This window comes from Ascaphus truei, chromosome 1 (assembly GCF_040206685.1).
Source record: "Ascaphus truei isolate aAscTru1 chromosome 1, aAscTru1.hap1, whole genome shotgun sequence".
NCBI lineage: Eukaryota > Metazoa > Chordata > Amphibia > Anura > Ascaphidae > Ascaphus > Ascaphus truei.
In genome coordinates, this window is record NC_134483.1 from 264082448 (window position 1) to 264090699 (window position 8252).

At 37.6% G+C, this 8252-nt stretch overlaps 1 protein-coding gene across 16 annotated transcripts in view; it reads right to left on the bottom strand.

Moving 5' to 3' along the window:
• Positions 1-8252, bottom strand: part of ADGRL3 (adhesion G protein-coupled receptor L3) — a 2053745-nt gene that overhangs the window by 1671574 nt on the left and 373919 nt on the right. For 14 of the 16 annotated variants that reach the window (XM_075603394.1, XM_075603438.1, XM_075603456.1 and 11 more), the window contains one exon: positions 7607-7669. The exons of the other annotated variants lie outside the window; for them this stretch is intronic. The gene's annotated coding sequence lies outside the window, so the exon portion shown is untranslated. The remainder of the gene's footprint in view (positions 1-7606; positions 7670-8252) is intronic. 16 annotated transcript variants of the gene reach the window in all.

Sequence of the window (8252 nt, forward strand, 5' to 3'; positions counted from 1 at the left end):
TCCTCACCTCAGGCGGCAGCAGCAGCAGCAGCAGCAGCAGCAGCAGCAGCAGCAGCAGCAGCAGCAGTGTGCCCGGGGGTTGGGGACCCCTGGGTTAGAGCGAACCGGCTAATGAGAGCCTTGCGGGGCGGGACACATGGGAGGGGGGCGAGACACACCGGCCAATGAGATCCGTGGGAGGGCTGGCGGACCGACGGATCAATCAAATGGTCTACAGGGACTCACAAACAACATTTTCAGTTTTATATATATAAATATAGATGAAGGTGCAATAAAGTACAGCATTTGCACACACGGCATCTTATCTACCAATTGTAACATATATTTCACAATGTCATGTGTTTCATATTTTGTTTCCTAATTTGAGCTCCCCAAAACACCAATGATTATATTTGTATTAATGATCTCCTGTACAGCTGTTCTAGGGCTTGTATCAAAGAAACAAAAAAATGGTCAATCAAATATTTTACATCCAAATGGTATACAAATTCTGAGGAATTTACAATGAAGTATATGGACAGGATGAAAAAGACAACATGTCCATAAGTCAGTATAACTGTGCTGATCAGGTGATTCAAATTACTAAAAAAAAAATCTGGTATTCATTAGGCTAAGTATTAATTACTTGTTCAAAATAAGTTAAAGCCTGAAACTATAACAATTATTTGCATGTCTTTTCCAATGCTTATTTTGAAAATAAAAACTTTTCTCTGTAAAGATAATTAAAAGGATACAAAAAATGATTTGGTTTAAAATACCATGTACATACATTACAAAAAGTGAGCACCTATTTAATAATTTCAATAGTCACTGAAATATAATAAATGTAGATCTTAAAATTAGAAACAATATGTTTGTGCAAACATACATCCTCTATATTCCAGTCTTGATACTACAGCAGTAAAGCAACCAATTGTTGTTGTTAAATACATGTTGCATACAGTATTATAAATATATCTATTTTTATGTAACTTGTTAAGCAAATACAGTAGTTCTCAACATTAATGATAATGGTTTAGCTGCTATACTACACAATCCAGTTATTCTCATACATGAACAACGTTTAAAAAAACAACTGCTTTCTACAGCATAATGAGCATTTAAAAGTAAAGCTTTAGCCAAGTGGTACAGCTATATGTATTGGTGTAATGTCGATTTCTCTGCTCTGTACCTGGTCTGATTAAGAGGGCTTGTGCAACCTTAAACAAGGAAATGTTACTAGTCATGCCTTATAAGGAGACCACACCACAAGTCATCTAATTGTCTTTAGAGTAAGCAGACACCATGCCTAATTCCATTGAGTCTCTTGTGACCTCATTTAGCTATCATCAAACAGTAGGTTAACCGAGGTGTATATGTCTATCTTTATTAAGGGCTTCAATTTTATTGTGAATAAGACTCATGTAATGATGTCTAAGATGACATTGTATGGTCAAACTTTTCTGCTAATGGGATAATGCTTGTACATACTCACTGAAGAGAACATTATCCCACATTTCACAAAAACCTGGGGTAGAAGGTCCATGGAGCTGATATAGAAATAATAAAATATATAATTCCAGATGCTATTGTCTCAATTATTTGGGGGAATACTTTATTTATAGGTAGTTTCTAGTGCTACCTGGAGATAAAGGCAGGGACTGCTTTGCGGCCAATAATTTCATATAGGTATAGGTATACGGTACCCCCACTGTACACACTCTACTAGCTTTATATGCAGGCCAACATATGTGTATAGCACAACATTTTGGTGGATTAATCCCTTCGTTGGTTGTAATCTTGTGATGTTAATTTCCTAAAATGCTGTGCTAATCACATATATTTTCACCTGCAAATACAATAAAACAAATACAGTATGAAGTGAAATTAAAACTACGTGTGTGTGTGTGTGTGTGTGTGTGTGTGTGTGTGTGTGTGTGTGTGTGTGTGTGTGTGTGTGTGTGTGTGTGTGTGTGTGTGTGTGTGTGTGTGTGTGTGTGTGTGTGTGTGTGTGTGTGTGTGTGTGTGTGTGTGTGTGTGTGTGTGTGTGGTCAGGGTACCGTATACCTCTTTCTATATTAATGTGAACACACAGACAAAGGAAATGATCTTTAAATGAAATACATTATACATACCATACTTGAAAACGAGAGGTAACTCTCAATGTATTACTTCCTGGTAAAACTTTTATAAATAAATAAATAAAGCCACAAAAATTCTATAGGGTAAAATAATTTCCCAAATTGTTTTCTTGCAATCCTGGTCATTCCCTTATCCTTACAGCTCTCATGTCAAATCTTTTATTGATAAATATTTGCTTTTCGGCTGATACGGTATGTATTATGCATATACAGATATAGCAAAGCTTACCATTTGCATTGCAATGGCTGCTCAGGGTCCTCAGACAGTGACAAATACAGCCTGGATTGATTAACGTTAAGTGCGGGTCTGGACTCTCACACAACACAATAGTAGCTGACACTGTCGGGGTTAGTTAGTCTTGCTACATCTGTATTTATCTATGCAGTACCTGTGATATATTCATCTGTGTGTGATAGCTTTAATAAAAAGTATTAGTTTGTCCTCATCCATATCCCAAAAATACATTGTTCATTCTATTAAAGTGCATGTTGTTTATAAATAAATTACACATATTAATGTTGAAGCCAAGACTACAAATATAAAAGGAGATTTTGCGATATATCATAATTAGTGCACTCTAATTTCTAGATAGCTTAATATAATGCCCTAAAAAATTGCTTTGAGAAGGCATACTGTAACTTCATCATCCTAATGGTGTACTGAAGAAACTTAAGGTTTTTTCTTTCTAAACTTGCTAATATTTGGTGGTAAAAGCAGGCCAAACTGCTATACTATAAAGCAAAATAAGCATTCTATATTAAATAAAAATTGTGTTTGGGATAATTTCAACAAACTCTGGTGATCAGCATGCAATTATGAAGCTCATGGAGCAGAGGAGCAGAGGGATATACAGTATATCATCAAGTATGATCTAAAATAAAGATGCAAAAAAGAATTGGGAGATTATTACAAAGGATTCAAGTAATTTCCTTATTATTGGTATCTGCACTGCGTCAGTGTTTATGCATGACCTTATCAAGCAAAAAAAATGTGCTACTGTATATTATATCCAAATGTATTTGGGAGGATTTCCACGAAATACACATCCCCTTGGTGATTAGCATGCAATTATGAAGCTGATGGAGCAGAGGAACATATCATCAAATATGGTCTAAAAAAGCTGTCAAAAAATAGTTGAGATAATGTGACCAAAGATTAAAGTCGTTTCTTGATACTTGGCATCTGCATCACTTCTCAGTGTTTCTGCATGACCTACCTTGCCTCTTGGTAGCTATCAAGGACTAACTATGCTTAGACATCTGTGACAATAAAACAAGAAAAAACACAAAAGCGCACCAAGATGAGAGATAGATATTGTATTAGCAACAAATAATAAAATTAGTAACTTACATATAAAATTTCTTTAATAATCCCCGATTCTGGTGTCTATCACAGGAGTAGGGCATCACATAGGAAGTATGAAGGGTAATCTCAGTTCTGAGAGATCAGACCCGCGCGCTGGGGCTGTCTCTGTTCACTCTCCTGTCCTCCACGTGTGGTAGCGTGGTGCAGAGTGTAGCACACATGTGCAGGAACCGGGGCCTTCAATAGGTGTCCTTAGGATGCCTGTCCGTTTTTGATAGCATAGAAACGATCGGAAATAAGCAGGAACGGTACACTTGAGTGTGTACTGGTGGTGGGTAGTAAAACCGCCAGCCACAACAGTCGCGACGCGTTTCGTTTAACAAAGTAAACTTCTTCAGGCGATATGACACTCCAAGTTTAAAGAGCCAGAGCGCGGACTGAACTTTTCATTACATCTGTGACAATGTCTAGATTTGTACTCGAGTAACAAATAACACAGAGACAAAGACAATGCAGGCTGTTCACTATGTGTTATGTGATGTGTTATCATACAGCAAAGTATTAATGCTGATTTAACGTACATTAATACTATTACAAAAACCCTAAAGGACAGCACAAATCTTTAAATATTTGAGAACAAATATTAAAGGCATGTTTGCAATACAAATGATATTTTAAACTAATAAATTGAACAAAATATTGATATTCATGTTTGTATCTAAAAGTAGAATTCTGTGCAAAAAAATACTAATTTGAAAATACTGTACTAAAGCGGGGGACCTCCATGGTGCCCAATTTGCAAAACATGAAACTGGTCCTTTGTTTATTCACCAAAAAGCTGTGAATCTGTCAGAGCAGCTTGGTTACAATTAATTTTGTTTAACGATGCTAACTCCCATCCTGAGAGAGACCTACTGTATGTTAGTATAAGGCCAGTTGACACACACACACACAGACACACACACACACACACACACACACACACACACACACACACACACACACACACACACAGTATATATATATATATATATATATATATATATATATATATATATATATATATATATATATGCAGATGGCACACATGTAAAGCAAAAATAGATGCTTGTCCCATACAGGAAGTATGCATAAATAGACTCCTTACCAGGTGAATCCAGGATCCCAGGACCACAAAGCAAGGAAGAGACAGCACACTCAGGAATATCCTGTGTCTAGGACCGAAACGTCGGTGATTGTGCCAGCTTTTTCTTCTTAATACACGTTTTTTGATATTCCTGAGTGTGCTGTCTCTTCCTTGCTTTGTGGTCGACAAATCACAGATCAAATACAGAGGGTTCACCACAAGGTGCAAACCATTCATAAGCCTCAAGAATAGAAAGTCCAGATTAGACTTTGCCAAACAATATCTAAAAAAAGCCAGCCCAGTTTTGGAACAGCATTATTCGGACAGATGAAACTAAGATCAATCTGTAAATAGAAAGGATAAAGTGATTAATAGTCCTACTTCTACGACTTAGAGTAGCCGGTGAGAAATGAACTCAGTAAGGGAGCCTAAGAAGCATTGTCTCAGACACTCCAGCTGCCAGTCAATACTGAAGACGGTGACATCATCCAACTACGCCGGATACACGCGAGGTACACGCGGTACCGGGAAGGACTCTCAGTGACTGAGGCGGCTGCTGTGTGTGCTGGGCCGGGCACTTCTTTATTGTTTTTAAAACTCACCTTCACTTGTGAGTATTTTATTTGTGTTTTAGGAAAGGCGTCATTAAAAGTTTGTTTGTGCTGCGCAATCCCCTGTCCCTCTTTGTTTCTTACCGGAGAAAAAAGTGCAGGATTCCTAGAGACAAGATCGGAAGAGACAACTTTTCAAGACCCACGGAGGCTAAGGACACCACGAGGGGTTCGTGCCACACCAGAAGCTCCCGGGCCAGGAAGGTTTAAAGCACAGTTTCTCTCCCCTGCATGCGATCTAGCTACTTCTAGATTAATTCCATCCCATGAGAAGAACTGGCTTCCACCTCTAGGAACTGTGAACTGAGTTCATTTCTCACCGGCTACTCTAAGTCGTAGAAGTAGGACTATTAATCACTTTATCCTTTCTATTTGGACTTTAATCACACTAACTCATGCGCCAGGTTTTGTATCTATTTTTGTATTTTTATTTTGGTTTGAGACATATGAGATGTCTCAGTAGGTTACCAGGCTGCTTAGTCATTTGTGCACAGCACTGTATTAATAGGTTTAGCGCTTGTCACAGTTTATTTGTATTTATTATAAGATCAACCTGTACCAGAATGATGGGAAGAACAAAGTATGGAGAAGACTTGGAATGGCTCATGATCCGAAGCATACCACATCATCTGTAAAACACGGTGGAGGCAATGTGATGGCATGGGCATGCATGGCTTACAATGGCACTGGGTCACTAGTGTTTATTGATGATGTGACAGAAGACAGAAGCAGCCGGATGAATTCTGAAGTGTATAGGGATATATTGTCTGCTCAGATTCAGCTAAGTTGATTGGACGTGCTTCTCTTTACAGATGGACAATGACCCAAAACATACTGTGAAACACGTAGGAGGGTGTTAACCTCCACTTTTAAGATGGATCAATATAAAAGATTTTTTTAAACACATTGGCTTGGGACCCACTCTTGGCAGTGCGCTAGTTTTTTCCTCTTTGTTCTCCTAGACCAGCATCTCTTCATCTGGCTGCACGACCTATCAGGACATTGGAAAGGGGCATTTGTGAGTACTATTCTTTATTCTCTTGAATACTTATTGTGAGTCCAGAAACCATCCCAATGAGGGTTTGATTGGGGTTTTCGACCTTACATCTTGCCCTTCAGGGATTATTCGTCTATCTGGGGACTTTACTACAAGCATCATCTTATATACCCCCTTGTCCTATCCTGTTTATTTGCTTATTGCATACATTTCAATACTGAAGGGATTAAGTGTTGGAGCACCTTTGTCACTTAAACCTTTGGAGTGAGTCAGTGAGTCAGAGAAGGTAGTGCTATCAGGTCTGTTGTCCAATCAGGGACAGGGGGCTGGTTCTTACTGGAACTGACTTAAGAAGATGAATTTCCTCAATTAACAGTGTTGCCTCTACCGTGAGAGAGGTGTAGTCTATCCAACCTAGTGGAGCAGGGCTCTGCTTACTGGGTGCCTTCCCTGCGGGGAAAGGTGGAAGACTATTCCCCTTTCCCTACCAGGGGGTAAGGGAAGAGCAAGGACTGCTCCTGGTGGCTAGTGGCCGGGAGTGTTGGTCCAGGGACATCCTAAAGCTGAAGACCTGATTGATAAGAATTGATTCGATGTAAGCTGTACACTGTCCTTGATTGTGTGAGAGAGCAACCAGAATAAAGATCAGCTGTTCCACATTCTTCTTGTCTGAGACTGAAATCTATCAGGAAGAAGAAGAGGTAGTTCTCCTGCAGAGATTTCTCCCCACATCTCTGGGGGCTGCAAGAGATGGAGGCGCTGTAACCGTGAGTGCACATGCGGGAGACTCAGGGCCCCCTGTGACCAGCAGGTATGCACCACACTAAGATGAGTAACCAGAGTAGGCATTCCCACTACAGACCCCAGATGAGATGGGGGTGGGGGTGTTACATTTGTCTTGAGAATAATTCAAGAATAAAATTCTGCAGTTGGTGGATGAGTTGGATTAGTGGAAGGAAATTGCTCCAACTGCGCTTATAAGGTTGTTTGTTTTTCATTGCAATTAGTGACAAAAATTGCGATCATAATTAGTTGTCTACCATAGCAGAATACAAAATAGAAATATGATGGTACTATATATACACTTTTTAAATTCTTTTAGCATAGCACAACAAGTGAGCCATTGTGGAAGTTGAATTACATACAATGACAATGACAATATTTCAAATGTGAAAAAATGTGGTTTGCCTAGTCTATATATTTTACATTTTCTGTAACTAACTAATTATACATTTTCATCACGGACAACTGAAATTTACTGCACGGGAGTACAGTACTTATTCATAGAATGGTTATATTAACCAATTAAAGAAAATTCTATAGGCAAAAAAGCTTTTGTCTTATGACATATGTCAGTTAATGCAATAAATAAGTACAGATATAATAATTAATAAATATAATACTGTATATTTACCAAGAAAAAAAAACATATAACTGTAAAGATACCTTTCCTGCTTCTTCTTTGCTAAAAATCCATCAGCATTACATAAATCAACAATGTCACCATTTCTATAAAGAACAAAGAAACAAAAATTAGGTTTGTTTTATTATAGTGCATATTTAACAACATACTGATAAACAGGGACAAATAATATACAGTAGATTGACATATTCAATATACTGAAGATTAGCATGCAAGCATTTCTTTAACCTTCAACTGAGCTAATGTTTTAAATTGCAACTGTGAATAAACAAATATAGCCCAGAAAGTCTCCAGTGATCCTGAGTGCAAAGAGAATGTATATTGATGTGTTTTACAATAATTAATGCATACTTTTTTCTTGAATGTTTTGATATTATGATCTATTTTATGAAATGGTGAAAAACAAGTTTGAGGTTAGTGCTTTAGTTAATGCAAAAGTTGTGCATTAGTTGGTGACAAAATAATTTCACTTCAGTCTTGCTTAAACAGAGATCTGTAACTATGAACAAGAACTTTTTTTTAATCAAAGTAATTTCTGTATATTTTAGCATTTCATTATTCTGAGAGCCTTAATTTAGTATTCAGCATATATTAAATGACTAAGTATATTGTGGCTATTTTTTTTTTATTATACTGTAGCAATACAACATACTTTTTTCATGTAAAATT